Here is a 15,420-nt window from a genome sequence, read left to right on the forward strand (position 1 = left end):
GATCCAGTCAGGTCTGATAACCCAAAGTTTGAACAGGATAAAAGAAGAAAACACAGATCTAAATTATCTAAAGCTAGACAAAGAACCTTTTACTCTTCTGAAAAAAAAGATGTTATGTTGTCCCATCTCGCCTTCATTCTTGCTGGTTGGGTTCAGAGCTGATCCTCGACTCCAACTTGGCTGATTTACTATAGCTCAAGAGCTTTTACTGGCTCGAGTCTATCCCTTATCCCAACATGCCTAGCGACAGCTACCCAGATCTTGTTTGCCGCTTGCAGCGTCGAGATTGCTATTACTGGCTCAGGCTAAGTACTTTGTGCTTTTTTCTGTTTGTCACTATTTTTCTCATTTTTGTGGTTGTATTGACTCGTTTGAGTGTGTACTATCACTTGTTAGTCTAATGACCCCTTTCTCTGCTTGTTGTGCTGCTTTTTGCCATTGTTTTTCCACCTCAGGCCTTTCTGTACCTTAGAGCCCGTTTTAAATTAGAGGGTTCTTCCTTTTTTCCTCACCCTTTTCTGGGATTGCCATTTAAGTTAGAGGTTCTCCCCATTCTTTCTTCTCCCCTTAAAAAAACAACAAAAACAAAGTTCTTCCCTTTTGTTGTTAGGCTACCTGTTACAGCCTAGTTGCAGTTACTTGTTGTGTGCTGTTAGTTGATAGCTTTCTGTTTTTTCTGGTGCTGTTAATTTTTCTTTGACTAGTGTATACCATGTCTAAAGAGTCGAAACCCTCTGGGTTTAAGAAGTGCAACTCGTGTTGACAGAAAATGTCCCTTACGGACGTGCACACGGGTTGCATTTATTGTTTAGGGGCTGTTCACCTGCAGGACTCTTGCTCGAGCTATCATGTTTTCAGTTCCAGAGTCCTGCAGGAGAGAAGAAATAAGCTTACTTTACATGGCCTCCTGAAGAACCCTCAAGATTTTTCGTCTCTGGGTCCTCAGCCAGCCAAAGTGTCCGAGAAACACTCCAAGCCATCAGTTCCGAGTTCGGAACAGACAAAAATCATGGAGAATCCTTTGGCTCTGTCAGCTCCCAGCATTGGTTCTGACAAAGCTAAGTCTCCGGCGGCTCCATCTGTGTCCTCGGAGCCAGGCCGGATCCATAAAAGATAAAGGTCTCCTTCTTTGGAGCCAGTACGCTCTGCTCCACATTCTCCTGAACTGCAACCTGGAGCGGGCAGTCACCGGTCCTCTTCACACTCCTCTCGGTCCTCCAGACTTTTGGATCATGACGTGGAGGGAGTGGTCAACAGGCTCCTCAAGTCACAGGCACTTGCTAAATTACTTTCAAGCCCAGCCCATAAAGAATTGGCTCCTTTGGCCCTCCCAGCTTCTCCATCGATTCCTCCTCCGACTCTCTTGAGCTTGGAGCTGGAATGCATAGAGGTCGTGGTGCTGGAACTGTCAGCTCCTGTTTCTTCTCCCTTATCAGTTCCGATGACCACTCTGATCTTCTTGATGTCTCAGTCCGTCGAAGGATCTGGGCGCTGAAGCTCTTTTGCCGGGTCCGAGGGGGGAATTGGCATTGGACCCTTGCCTGACCCCGCTCTCCCTCTCAGAGCTTTGGCACAAGTGAGCTCAGCTCCTACATCGGCCTCAGAGCCATCGTTCCCAGTTTGAAGGAGATCTCCGGGCTTTTCGGAGCTGGCAGCTCCTTCGACTTGGGACCGTGGCACCTTTGAGGTGATGAGGAGCATGCTGTCTCCTGGGACTGCTCCACTCTCAGCTCCATTGGCTCCTTCTCCCTCAGTGCCTGTGCCTGCCTTTGACCCTCCTCCTGCCTCCAAGTGTAGGGAACCTGTGCCCCAGAACGGCCCACTGGGTGACCCCACCTCTTCTGAAACTTCCCCCAAACATTCAGAGGAGGTCTCACAGAAGAAGAAATGTAAGAGAAAACATCTAGACTCCCCTGAGTCTATCACTTCAGATACAGACTTGGATGAATCGGAAGGGTCCCCACGGTCCCCCTCTGAGGATGTCTCCTTTTCAGACATCTTGGAAATCCTTAGACAGAGGGTTGGCGAATGGAGAATCCTTTGGCTCTGTCAGCTCCCAGCATTGGCTCTGACAAAGCTAAGTCTCCGGCGGCTCCATCTGTGTCCTCGGAGCCAGGCCAGATCCATAAAAGATCAAGGTCTCCTTCTTTGGAGCCAGTACGCTCTGCTCCACATTCTCCTCAACTGCAACCTGGAGCGGGCAGTCACCGGTCCTCTTCACACTCCTCTCGGTCCTCCAGACTTTTGGATCATGACGTGGAGGGAGTGGTCAACAGGCTCCTCAAGTCACAGGCACTTGCTAAATTACTTTCAAGCCCAGCCCATAAAGAATTGGCTCCTTTGGCCCTCCCAGCTTCTCCATCGATTCCTCCTCCGACTCTCTTGAGCTTGGAGCTGGAATGCATGGAGGTCGTGGTGCTGGAACTGTCAGCTCCTGTTTCTTCTCCCTTATCAGTTCCGATGACCACTCTGATCTTCTTGATGTCTCAGTCCGTCGAAGGATCTGGGCGCCGAAGCTCTTTTGCCGGGTCCGAGGGGGGAATTGGCATTGGACCCTTGCCTGACCCCGCTCTCCCTCTCAGAGCTTTGGCACAAGTGAGCTCAGCTCCTACATCGGCCTCAGAGCCATCGTTCCCAGTTTGAAGGAGATCTCCGGGCTTTTCGGAGCTGGCAGCTCCTTCGACTTGGGACCGTGGCACCTTTGAGGTGATGAGGAGCATGCTGTCTCCTGGGACTGCTCCACTCTCAGCTCCATTGGCTCCTTCTCCCTCGGTGCATGTGCCTGCCTTTGTCCCGCCTCCTGGCTCCAAGTGTAGGGAACCTGTGCCCCAGGATGCCCCACTGGGTGACCCCACCTCTTCCAAAACCTGCCCCAAACATTCAGAGGAGGTCCCTCAGAAGAAGAAATATAAGAGGAAGCATCTAGACTCCCCTGAGTCTATCACTTCAGATACAGACTTGGATGAATCGGAAGGGTCCCCACGGTCCCCCTCTGAGGATGTCTCCTTTTCAGACATCTTGGAAATCCTTAGACAGAGGGTTGGCTGGATGTCCCTAGCCCCTTCTAAGGACTAGTCTGTCTACTTGGATGCATTTGGTTCCCGACCCTCCACCTCTTGGGTGTGTCTGCCTTTCGACCCACTTTTGTCTGTAGTGAGTCAAAAGGTGTGGAGTGCTCCAGAGACCATGGAACCAGTTCCAAGGAGACCTAGCAAATTTATTACTTTCCAGAGTATAAGTCTTTCCTGTCCAAAGGGGTCCCTGTTCATGTCATGGTGGTGGCAGCAGTCACTAAGAAGGAACTTGCGGAAATGTCTGCATCTGTCCATCCACCGAACAAATAGTCTCGCACGATGGACAGGTATGGGAAGCATGACTCTCAGGTCAGTGAATTACTTGTCTCATTTTACATGACTTCAGAGGGATCTCCTGAAGGAGGTAGGAGATACCCTGCAAGGTCCAATAGCTGAGGGAGTTGCAAACAGGGAAGCTTCCCAGCTTGCAACTTTGCCCTCCGTGGTTAACTCCTCCATGAGGCTCATTTCTTATGCATCAGATGGAGCGAGAAGGGCAGCAGGTACTGGAGTAGCTTTGTGGAGACACTCCTGGATGCTCCTTTGTCAATTTGCGGAACCTTTTAAGTCTTCATTTACCAACACCCTCTTTGATGGCTCGCCCTTGTTCAGGTCTCAGGTAAACAGAGTCTCACCAGGTGTGAACAGGATGGCAAGACTCTCTCTGCCATAGGAGTCCGTTTTTCCACACCATCTAGACCCTATCCTAAATGTCAAAAGAGTGGAAAAATGTGGTTCTGAAAATACCAGGGATCTTTGCCTGACGCACATGGAAATTTTTCCCCCAGGGTTAGAGGGGGAAACAGCAATGGAAGACACAACCCTTTCAGCAGAGGGGGTCTGCAGCAGCAGGGCAACAGAGATACTTTCTCTGCTAGGCCCTTCCAGCACTCCTGAAGGGAGGTCTGGCTGTCCACCTCTGGAGGCAGTTGGGGGGGGGGCAGACTGTCACTGTACCCAGCAGCCTGGCAATCGATCATGAGAGAAACATGGGTACTTTGGATAATATTCAGGGGTTACAAAATTCCCTTTTCTCAGTTCCCCACCTCAAAAGGCAAACATTCTGTGCCAGATGTTCCACCCAGTCTTCGGCATCATGCAATCCTAGAGGTTCAAAGATTGCTAGAAAAAAGAGCCATCTAGGAAGTCCCTGCAGACCAAATTGGATCCGGAACTTACTCAAGGTTCTTTTTAGTTCCAAAAAAGATGCGACTGGAGACCCATTTTGGATCTCAGCAAACTTAACCAATCAGTAAAAAAGACAAAGTTCCTTATGGTAACAATGTAATCCATTCTTCCCTTCTTAAGTCAGGACAATTGGATGTGCTCCATAGATCTCCAGGATGCGTACTACCATATGAAAATGGACAGGCAATCCAGGAGATTCCTACACTTCTGGCTGGGAGCTAGTTATTATCAGTTCAGGGCCCTGCCCTTTGGCCTCACCACAGACCCCAGGGTGTTCACCAAGTGTATGGCAGTGGTCACGGCTCACCTGAGGCATCTAGGATTCCAGGTGTTTCCATATCTAGATGACTGGCTCCTCACTGCTACCACCAAGCATCAACTGATCAAAGCATGGGACCACACAATCCAAACTTGTTCCCAGTTAGGCATCACCATAAACTACGAAAAGTCTGCCTTATTGCTTTTTCAGCCTATTACCTTTATAGGGGCAGACTTAGATACAAGACACATGATAACAAAACTGCCTCAAGACAGGGTGTAAACCATTCGCCAGCAAGTTTAGTTTCTCATAAAGAAGACGAGAGTTCAGGCAAGACGAGTTTTACAAGTACTGGGCTCAATGGCTGCAGCAATTACACTAGTTCCACTAGCACATTTCCAAATGTGGATTCTACAGTGGCTTCTTTTCGCTCAGTTGTCTTTCCAGGATTTGCCAATGTCACACATGATCTTGATCATGGAATCTTGCAAAAAGGACCTGCTATGGTGGCTTCTCTCCCCAGGTGACTGTGGGCAGACCCTTTCTAGACCTCCATCTGGTAGCCACAGTGACCGTGGAAACTTCCCATATAGGATGGGGGTCATTATCTGGGATGGACTGTCCAAGGAATGTGGCAACCTCACGAGTACTATTTGCACATTAATGTTCTAGAGATGAGAGCGGTGCTTCTGGCATTGCAAGCACTTCAAGTCTCTATACCTACTGGGACCATTGCAATCCAGACAAACAGTATGTCAGTGGTATGGTACATCAACAAGCAGGGCAGAACCAGATCTTACCCCTTGTGTCGGGAGGCACTTCGAGTATGGCAATGGGCGATGTCTTCCCAACGTTCTCTGATTGCGATGCACATTCCCAGAAAATCCAACGTGATAGCGGACAGGCTTAGCAGGGCTACCCTCATGCCTCACAAGTGGTCCCTAAAGCAATAAGTTGCGGACTTGATTTTCCGCAAATAGGGCCAGCCATGCTGTGATCTTTTTGCCACTCCTCTAAACAACAAATGCAGCAGCTACTTCACCTTAGTTCCACCTCCCCGACACTCACCCAGGAATGCACTTGTTCATGATTGGCCTCTGGGACTACTATATACCTTTCCACCTTTCCCTCTCATTCTGAAGGTACTTCAGAAAGCAAAATCATTGAGTTGCAAACTCATCTTCATTGCTCCTTACTGGCCTCATCAGATATGGTTTCCATTTCTTCTCCATTATCTTCAGCTGGAGCCTTGGATACTGGTCCCAGTTCCAGACACATCAGTCAGGTGGGCTTCACCCATCCCTCTAAACTCTCAAGCTGACTGCTTGGTTACTCCACCTCCAGTCTTAGCCAGGCTCCCTAACATTTCCCCTGCTGTACAACACATCCTAGTGTCCTCCCACAAGCCCACTACCAGGAGGATTTACACTAACAAATGGAAGAGGTTCTCTTATTGGGCCAAGAGTAATAATATTGATCCCTTTATGGCTCCTGTTCACAAGAATCTTGACATTTTGGCCAAAACCTTCGAAAAAGAGGCAGCTGCAGCTACAATTAGGGTCCAACTTGCTGCCATCTCCAATTTTCATGTAGGAGACTTGGGTTCTAGCATTATGTCCCATAAGTTATACAGAGCATTCTTATGAGGTACAACACTTTTATGGCCCCTGGTAAGAGAACCTCCACCCCGGGACCCAAACTTGGTTTTAGCTTCGATGGTTCTGCCTCCCTTTGAACCTGCAGCATCTTGCCCCCTGAAGTTTCTGTCTTTGAAAACCCTCTTCTTGGTTGCTATAACCTCGGCTAGAAGGGTTTCTGAATTACATGCTTTGTCTATTCACCCACCGTATCTCATTTTTCACAAAGATAGAGTCTCTCTTAGGACCAGTCCTTCTTTCTTGCCAAAGGTTTGTTCAGAGTTTAACTTAAATCAGTCCATTGATCTTCCTGTGTTCTTCCCAAGTTACGGCAACAAGGCAGAGTATACATTACACCAATTGGATGTTCACAGACAATTATGTTTTTATTTATGCAGGACCAAAGACCTCAGAAAATCAGACCAATGGTTTATATCCTTTGCTGACAATAAACAAGGTTATCCAGTTTCAAAAGTGCCCTTATCAAAATGGCTGTCACACACAATCAGTTATTTATATGATTTGCATAAAAAGACGCTTCCAGGAAGGCCAAGAGGGCATTCAGCCAGGGCCTTAGCCACCTCTGTTGCCTTCCCGGCTAAATTGCCTTTAGATTCAATCTGCGCAGCAGCAACATGGGCAAATCCGCATACCTTTATCTCTCATTACAAAGTGGATTTGGTCTCCCAGAATATGGCATCCTTTGGTTCCATGGTCCTGAAGAGTCTGTTCCAGTGAGCCACCCAAGAACCAGGTGCTGGGGACGAGGCCCCAACCAGCAAGAATGAAGGAGAGATGGGACAACATAACATAAAGTAGTTATGTACCTACCATAACGTTCCATGTTTGTTGTCCTTCATCTCGCTTTCCTTCTTGCATCCCCCCTCCTTCCCCCTTCCTGGAGGTTCGAGAGGAGTTCTTTATTGGTTACACTGGCTGAGTTTCCTGCTGACATACCAGGTTAGTTAACCATACATTGTCTTTTCCTCTTTCCTTCCTACCTTGATGTATAACACCTTAGTAAAAAATTGCTTTTTTACTATACATGTCTAGTGTGGGCTATTACAAACGAGAACTGGGTAGCTGCCGCTAGGCATGTTGGGAAAAGGGGTAGCCTCGAGTCAGTAAAAGCTCTCGAGCTATAGTAAATTGGACGAATCGGAGCAGAGGATTGGCTCCGAACCCAAACAGCAAGAAGGAAGGCGAGATGAAGGACAATAAACATGGAACGTTATGGTAGGTACATAACTTCTTTTTCTTTGTTTAACTTTAGATAATTTAGGTTTATTTATGTTATTTTTAGACTAGTTGTAGTTATTTTATACATAATAATTATACACACACACACACACACACACATACATATATATATATATATATATATATATATGTGTGTGTGTGTGTGTGTGTGTGTGTGTGTGTGTGTGTGTGTGTGTGTGTGTGTGTGTATATAAATGTGTGTGTGTGTGTGTGTGTGTGTGTGTGTGTGTGTGTGTGTGTGTGTGTGTGTGTATATATATATATATATATATATATATATATATATATATATATATATATATATATGTGTGTGTGTGTATATATATATATATATATATATATATATATATATATACACACACACACACACACACACACATTTATACACACACACACACACACACACACACATCACACACACATATCTGTGTGTGTGTGTGTGTGTGTGTGTGTGTGTGTATATATATATATATATATATATATATATATATATATATATATATACATGGATCTACTTTTAAATATCAAAATCCCAGAATGCCAAAGACGAAAATACTGAGGCCATAAGGTCGGAAGTCCAGTATCATGAAAGTTTACAATCCCGAACACTAAAACATCGAAATCTCATAATAATGAATTTTACACTACCTAACATCAACGCATACTTCAAACTAAAATTATCTCCTGAGAACAATATTTCAGAACTTAAAACACTTTGCTTTACAATAATACACTACTTCCAATACCGGTCTAACAAAAGGGGTATAGCCTCACTAACTGAAACATAAAAAAAGAAAAAAATGTTTTTCCTATGCTTTTGCAGGGGGGCTATGCCCCCTTTACTCCCCATACTCCCTGCAAATTAAATATACCTACTCTAAGATCACACTGTAGTGAGAAAAAGCATACAGTTCTTAAACACAATAAATATCCATGCCACCATCCATATGAATATCACTTTGCTTTTACCAACTGTTTTCAAGGTAGCTGACATTTACCCAACAGCTCTGCTCTGCATTCTGACAAATACTACATTACAAAAAAAGCCACAATTTGAAGTAGTTTACTTAATTTGATCTTCAACCTGTGGGTCCTCGGATCCATATCGGATCCGACACGGCCGTATTTCCCAGCTACGGCTCCAATCTCTATGCTCCTCCCCTAACCCATAATGGCTTTGTCTCCCTTCTCCCTTTAGATCTCGTTTGCCTGAGAGGAAGCAGTGTGGTCCGAGCTCCATTGCGTTTTTACAACATAAAACTCTAAATTTGTGATATTTTCTAGCTGTCCTTTTTATTTTTAACCTTTTCTGTACCTTCACGGGTTATTCATAGTTCATTTTCTTGTAGGCTTTTCTATTTTCCTCTTCTCCTTTCCTCTCCTGAGTAGTGTGTGTGTGCGCGTATGTTTGTGTGTGTGTGTGTGTGTGTGTGTGTGTGTGTGTGTGTGTGTGTGTGTGTGTGTGTGTGTGTGTGTGTGTCTGTGTGTGTGTATGTATGTGTGCATGTATGTGTGTGTGTGTGTGTGTGTGTGTGTGTGTGTGTGTGTGTGTGTGTGTGTGTGTGTGTGTGTGTGTGTGTGTTGCTTGAACAGGCTAAGGCATGGCGGATGCCCCAAAGCTTGGATTCAAGAGATGCACACAGTTTGGCCATAAGTTTTCCCTGGCAGATGGACACACTCTGTGTGTAGTTTGTTTGGGGCTGGCAAACCTCTAGTCCCCCTGTCCTATTTGCACTGAATGTAATCCCAAAGCTCTTAAGGACAAGCGGGGCAAACTTACTGTCAAAGGCTTCTTGCCCTCCACTGCTGGGATGGATTTCCCACCATCTCCTGCCAAGAAAGCAGCTGCTGCTGCTTCATCTTCCCCTTCCTTGGCCTCTGGGACTAACGCTCACGCTAAAAGGTCCAGAGAAGGGGATAAGGTCAAGAAGGACCAGTCTCTCAAGTGCTCCACTGACCATTCTTCGGAGGCTGGACCCCCTTCCGAAGACTAAGCCTGTTTCTTGGCCTGCTTCACCTCTGCTCAGGTCCCCAAAGTTCTCTCCTGAGCTCGAGGTTCTCATTAGCCAGTCACCCCCTAAGCCTTCTCCCCACCAGCTCTGCCGGCCCACTTCAGCAGCATCCTCCCGCTCCACTCGAAGCCTTTCGGAAGTGGAGATGGACAAGAGGATGCGGAGATTTATCCGCACTCCAGTCCAGATGGGGGCTTGCGAGGGCCTTCTCCCACCGGAGTGGGCGCCTTCCACCCAGTATTCAGACATATTACTCCTTCTCCGATCCGACCCACGGTTTTGGAGCCATTGGATCCGAAGATGGTTGGAGTCGAGGGGTTGATGCTGATGGTACTGTGTACCTCAATGCTGGCAAGTGCCCTGAGTGTGTCGGACCCGACTAGGTCAAGTCTGAGCTCTCAGAGTCATAGCCTCGGGTTTGCATCCAAGGGGGTGTTTTCTGCGACATTCAGCTTGGGCTCGTCTACCTCTTGGGTGTCCCCTCCTGCTGATCCACTTCTGGATTTGATTACATCTAGGGTATGGAAGCAGCCAGACACCATAGAGCCGATACCCAAACTCCCGGACAGGGTCCTCAGCCCCCGCTGACAGACTAAACTGGCACAAGGGGTCCCCTGTAGATGCCATGCTGGTGGTGGTGGCCACCAAGAACGAACACGCCCAGGAGAGTTCCATGCTCCATCCACCTGACCGAGAGTTGAGGGCGTTGGATCACTTTGGGAAGCAAGTCTATGCTGCAGTGACCTTCTGTGTGAGGGCACTGAACTACATGGTGCACATTATTCGACTACAGATAGATCTGGTCAAGGAAATCATGGAGTTGACCCCAGGGTCCATGTCAGCAGAGGACAAGAGGACATGCAATGCATGAATGTTCACTCTAAAATCTGTAGCCAATACATCCATGCATTTGCTCTCCCATGCTACAGAGGGAGCCGCACGGGTGGTGCTGTCAGGCATTGCCATCTAGCCTGGCTCCGCTTATGTCAATTCTCGGAGCCCTTCAAGGTGTCTTTCATCAACACCCCTTTCGATGGTTCTTCCCTCTTTGCAAAGACAGCCAGAGAGACTTTAGCCCAGAGCAAGAAGGATGGGAAGACGCTGTCTGCCATAAGGGTGTGCTTCTCCCCACCTCAAACGTCCTTTTCCAGGAACTAGCGGGGCCAGAAGAAGATGTGGTCTCATAAGTCTCAGGCGTTTCCCAAGATGCGTAGGACTCACCATCCCCCAGAGGCAGAGGGGGTACGACAGATGCCGCCATAGAGGCGGTGGGGGTCCTAGGAATTTCGGGTCCCGAGAAACTTTCTCGGACAAACCCAGGCAGCAACCCTGAATGGTTACCCGGCTGTCCATCTCTGGAGGTAGTCGGAGGTCATTTGTCTCTTTACCTACTAGCATGGGAGTCCATCACTACAGATCGGTGGATGTTGGGAGTCACATCCAGAGGATATTTCATTCCCTTCAAGGATCCACCCCCTTCCAACAAAACCCTCCTGGACGTTCCACCCACGCAGCAGGAGGAAGCAGTATTACATTTAGAATCACTACTGAGAAAATGAGGATCCAACTGGTCCCCCAAGACCAGTCTGGATCCGGGGTTTAGTTCAGGTTCTTTTTAGTGCCAAAAAAGATGGGGGACCTCAGACCAATATTGGATCTGTCCCAGTTGAATCTGTCAGTAACCAAGACAAAATTCTGGATGGTCACGATTCAATCTATTCTGCCTTATCTACAGTACAGAGACTGGATGTGCTCGACTGACCTCCAGGATGCGTACTATCACATCAAGATACACAGGTGCTCCCGGAGGTTCCTTTGCTTCCAGCTGGGAGTCAGTCATTACCAATTTTGAGGCCTCCTCATTTGGTCTCACCACAGCCCCCTGCGTGTTTACCAAGGTAACAGCAGTGGCAGCGGCTCACCTGAGGCTTCAGGGCATTAATGTATTTCCGTACCTAGACTATTGGCTCCTTACTGCCGCATCAGAGCATCTACCTTGTCAGGCAAGGGACTCCTTCCTTCAGTTAGCCAACAAGTTGGGCATCATGATCAACATGAACAAGTCTGCCCTCCAACCAGTCCAAGTTCTAGATTTCATTGGGGCACAACTGGACACAATACAATCACAGGTTTTTTTCACTCCAGACAGGGCCCGCAGCTTGAGCTACATGTCTTACACATCCTTCGGAACCAGTTACCAACAGCCAAAGCAGTGTTAAGAGCTTTAGGTTCTATGGTGGCAACAATAAATCTTCTCCCCATGGCGTGCCTTCATATGAAAATACAGCAGTGGATTCTAGCAGTACAGTGGTCGCTATTACAATTTCCCTTATCCTTCCCAGTGAGGATTTCAAAAGTGTGCAGGGACTCCCTTTGGTGGTGGATTCATCCTCCGGATCTACTCAAGGGCCGTCCTTTTCAACCTTCTTTACCCCAAACCACCATGACCACGGACGCCTCCCTACTTGGGGGGGGCATTGCTCGGGAAGGACAGTCCAAGGCACGTGGTCCCCTTCCGAGACTTATCTGCATATCAATGTCCTGGAATACAAATTACATTTACTGGACATACATAGGCAGTTGAGGTTTTATTTGCACGGGACTAAACCTTTCCGCAAGTCTGATTAGCTTTTTATGTCCTATGCCAAGCCCTTCTTTGGTAAACCTGTATCATCAGTGACTGTTGCTTGCTGGATTTCTCAGTGCATTGGCCGGGCTTATTCAGCTAGAGGTTTGTCTCTTCCAGGAAAAGTGAAGGCTCATTCGACCCAATCTATGGCTACGTCAGTGACTTTCTGGTCTAGGGTCTCTTTGGATGATATTTGTTCACCTGCTACTTGGGCCTCATCTCATACCTTTATCTCTCATTATAAACTGGATTTGGTCTCTAGGAGTAAAACATCCTTTGGTTCTGTGGTGCTCCGGAATATTCTTCCATGAGGATCTCCCACAAGTTAGGTAGCTGGGGACTCTGTCTTACAGGTTGAAGATCAAATGAAGTAAACTACTTCAGATAAAGAAGTTATGTACTCACCATAACATTCCATTTGAGTAGTTCTACTTAATTTCTCTTCAACCATTGCCCCCCTCCTTCCCCCAACCTTATCCTTTGGAATTTGACACGTCCTTTCTACCGGACAATTGTTGCTGGGATCTTTGTTTCTATCAGGGATAAAGTTCTTTTGTGTTGTTGGTGTTGGAGGATAAGGCATTATTAGGTCAGGTGTTGGTTATATGTTAGGCAGCAAACTCGATCTGAAGGGAGAAGGGAGACAGGGACATTATGGGTAAGGGGAGGAGCATGGAGCTCAGAACTGTAGCTGGAAAATTGCGACCGTGTCGGTTCCGATATGGATCCCAGGACCCACAGGTTGAAGACAAATGAAGTAGAACTACTCATATGGAATGTTATGGTGAGTACATAAGTTCTTTTTTTCTCAAGAAACTATAAACAACTTAAACCATACATATGTAACACTCTAGTGATTGCTATACAGTCTCTCTTGACAGCTAAACTCTATGTAAAATACAGTACCACTACACACATTATACCTCACCACATTAACACAATTCCCTATGTTACTTTAAATAAGAAATATTTTAAATTTCTAACTACTACCTAAGTATAAAATAACAGCTATACCACTCCAAACATATACCAAACAATCACTACCACTTCATTTATTTACTTAATAATTAAACTTACAAAACTTCTCCACTGACACCAGGAACTAGGAACATACATTACACAACATTTTGTTATGTACAAAGCACCTAACCACTAAGTCTTAAAGCAACAGAGCAGAATTTCACCATGTTCACATAAGAATTTGATATTCTGGCACTCAACTGGACACTCTGTATTGGCCGTTGGTGAGAGTGTGTGTGCAAGTGTGTGGTATGGAGGAACTACCATAGCAGGGCTAGCCACCCAGCAGTGTAAATCTTGGCTCGAGTTGATTGTCACTGCTGAAGTAATACCCCGACCCCATGTGCAAAATGGGAAGAGGTTGAGGATGGATGGATCTACTAACATTTCAGTAATGTGATTTTTCGACCTTATGGTCATCTTCATCTTCAACATTCTGGGATTTCGATATTTAAAAGTAAATATATATATATATATATATATATATATATATATATATATATATATATATATATATATATATATATATATTTGGATCCACTTTGTAATTTCAAAATACTGAAATCCTGAATTTCAGTATTTCGAAATTACATACCCGAAATCACCTAATCATGAAAACACAGAAGCGTGAAATTCAAAATCCCAAAGCACAGAGATGTTGAATTTCGCGTTTCTAGTGGCGCAGTGTGTGAATGGATGGGTGGAAGTTTAGGTAAGTATGTATGAGTATGTGTGTTTGTTAGGGGCTTTAGTGTGTATCAGTGTGTGTTGTGACTGATCTGTGTGTGTGTGAGGGACTGTGAAATGTGTGGGTGTGAGTTTCCTTTGTGTGTCTGTTTGTGCGGTCTCAGAGTTAGTATATTTAAGTAGGGGGTAGTGTAGGATTATCTGTGTGATTGTGGGGGGAAGTTATGTGTATGTGTGTGCTGTATGTGTATTGTGTGTTCAGGATTTTAAATTTTGCGGTTATGGGGTATTGGTATTTAGTGTTTTTGGCTTTGTAAGTCCACAATACTGAAATTCGGGATTTCAGTATTTTGGGATTACAAAGTGGATCTATATATATACATATACATATACATGTATATAGTTAAACACATGGGTCCACTTTGTAATTTCAAAATACTGAATCTCGAATTTCAGTATTCCGAAACCACAAAGCCGAAAACCCAACCGCAACTCATAAAGTCGAAAACACACAACCGCGAAATTCAAAATCCCGTACACACACTACACATACAGTACAAACATAAAAATACACAACCCCCCCGCAATCAAACAAACTAATCTAAACTACATATACGTGGGGGGCAAGACCCCCTGCACGCCCCACACCCCCCTACTTATATATTCTAACTCCAAGATCGCACAAACAGTAATGCAAACGAAACTCACGCACACATCTTACAGTCCTTCAAACACACACATAACAGTCACTACACACACTTACACACGCTAAACCCCTAACCAGAATACTTACACGCACAAACTTACCAAAATTAAGCCCAAACATCCATATTCCATATCATCGGAAGCAGAAATTCAAAATATCCGTGCTTCGGTATTTTGAATTTCGAGCTTCTGCCAGTTTCGGAAATGAGTATTTGGCTTTGCAAATTCGAAATACTGAAATTTGAGATTTCAGTATTTCAAATTTACAAAGTGGTCCCACACACATACGTATATATATATATATATATATATATATATATATATATATATATATATATATATATATATATATATATATATATATATATATATATATATATATATATATATATATATATATATATACATACACACACACACACACACACATATATATGTTAAGTTGTCAATCTAGCCTTCATTCTTGCTGGATGGGTTCGAGCCGATCCTGCCGCTCCGGGCACTTGCTTTAGCTCGAGAACTCCTTTTACCAGCTCAGAGGCAACCCTATATCCCATGATGCAAGGCGGAACTACCTCAGATCTCGTTTGCAGCTTAGAAAAGAGGTCTCCTTTGCCAGCTGAGGTAAGTTTTTCTTTGTGAAATAAAAAAATAGAGTAGTTAGGGTTTATTTTTCCCCTTTTAGGTGTCAGTTTAGTCTGTAGTTAGTTACAGCCCACCCTATTCCCTTGTTTTCAAACTTTTTATAATCTTTAGTCTAAAGTTTTTAGTCAGGCCTACTTTCCCTTTGGTTATTCCTCCTGTGTGTTTGTGTAAGGGATTAATTTGTGTATTTGTTGGGATTGTTTGTGTTTCCATCCTCTTAGGATGTCAAAGGAAGGCAAGGTCTCAGGCTTCAAGAAGTGTGACCAGTGCTGTCAGAAAATGTCTCTGACAGACGGTCACACTT

Source organism: Protopterus annectens, chromosome 2.part0 (genome assembly GCF_019279795.1).
Source record: "Protopterus annectens isolate FY-2018-M chromosome 2.part0, PAN1.0, whole genome shotgun sequence".
Classification (NCBI taxonomy): Eukaryota; Metazoa; Chordata; order Ceratodontiformes; family Protopteridae; genus Protopterus; species Protopterus annectens.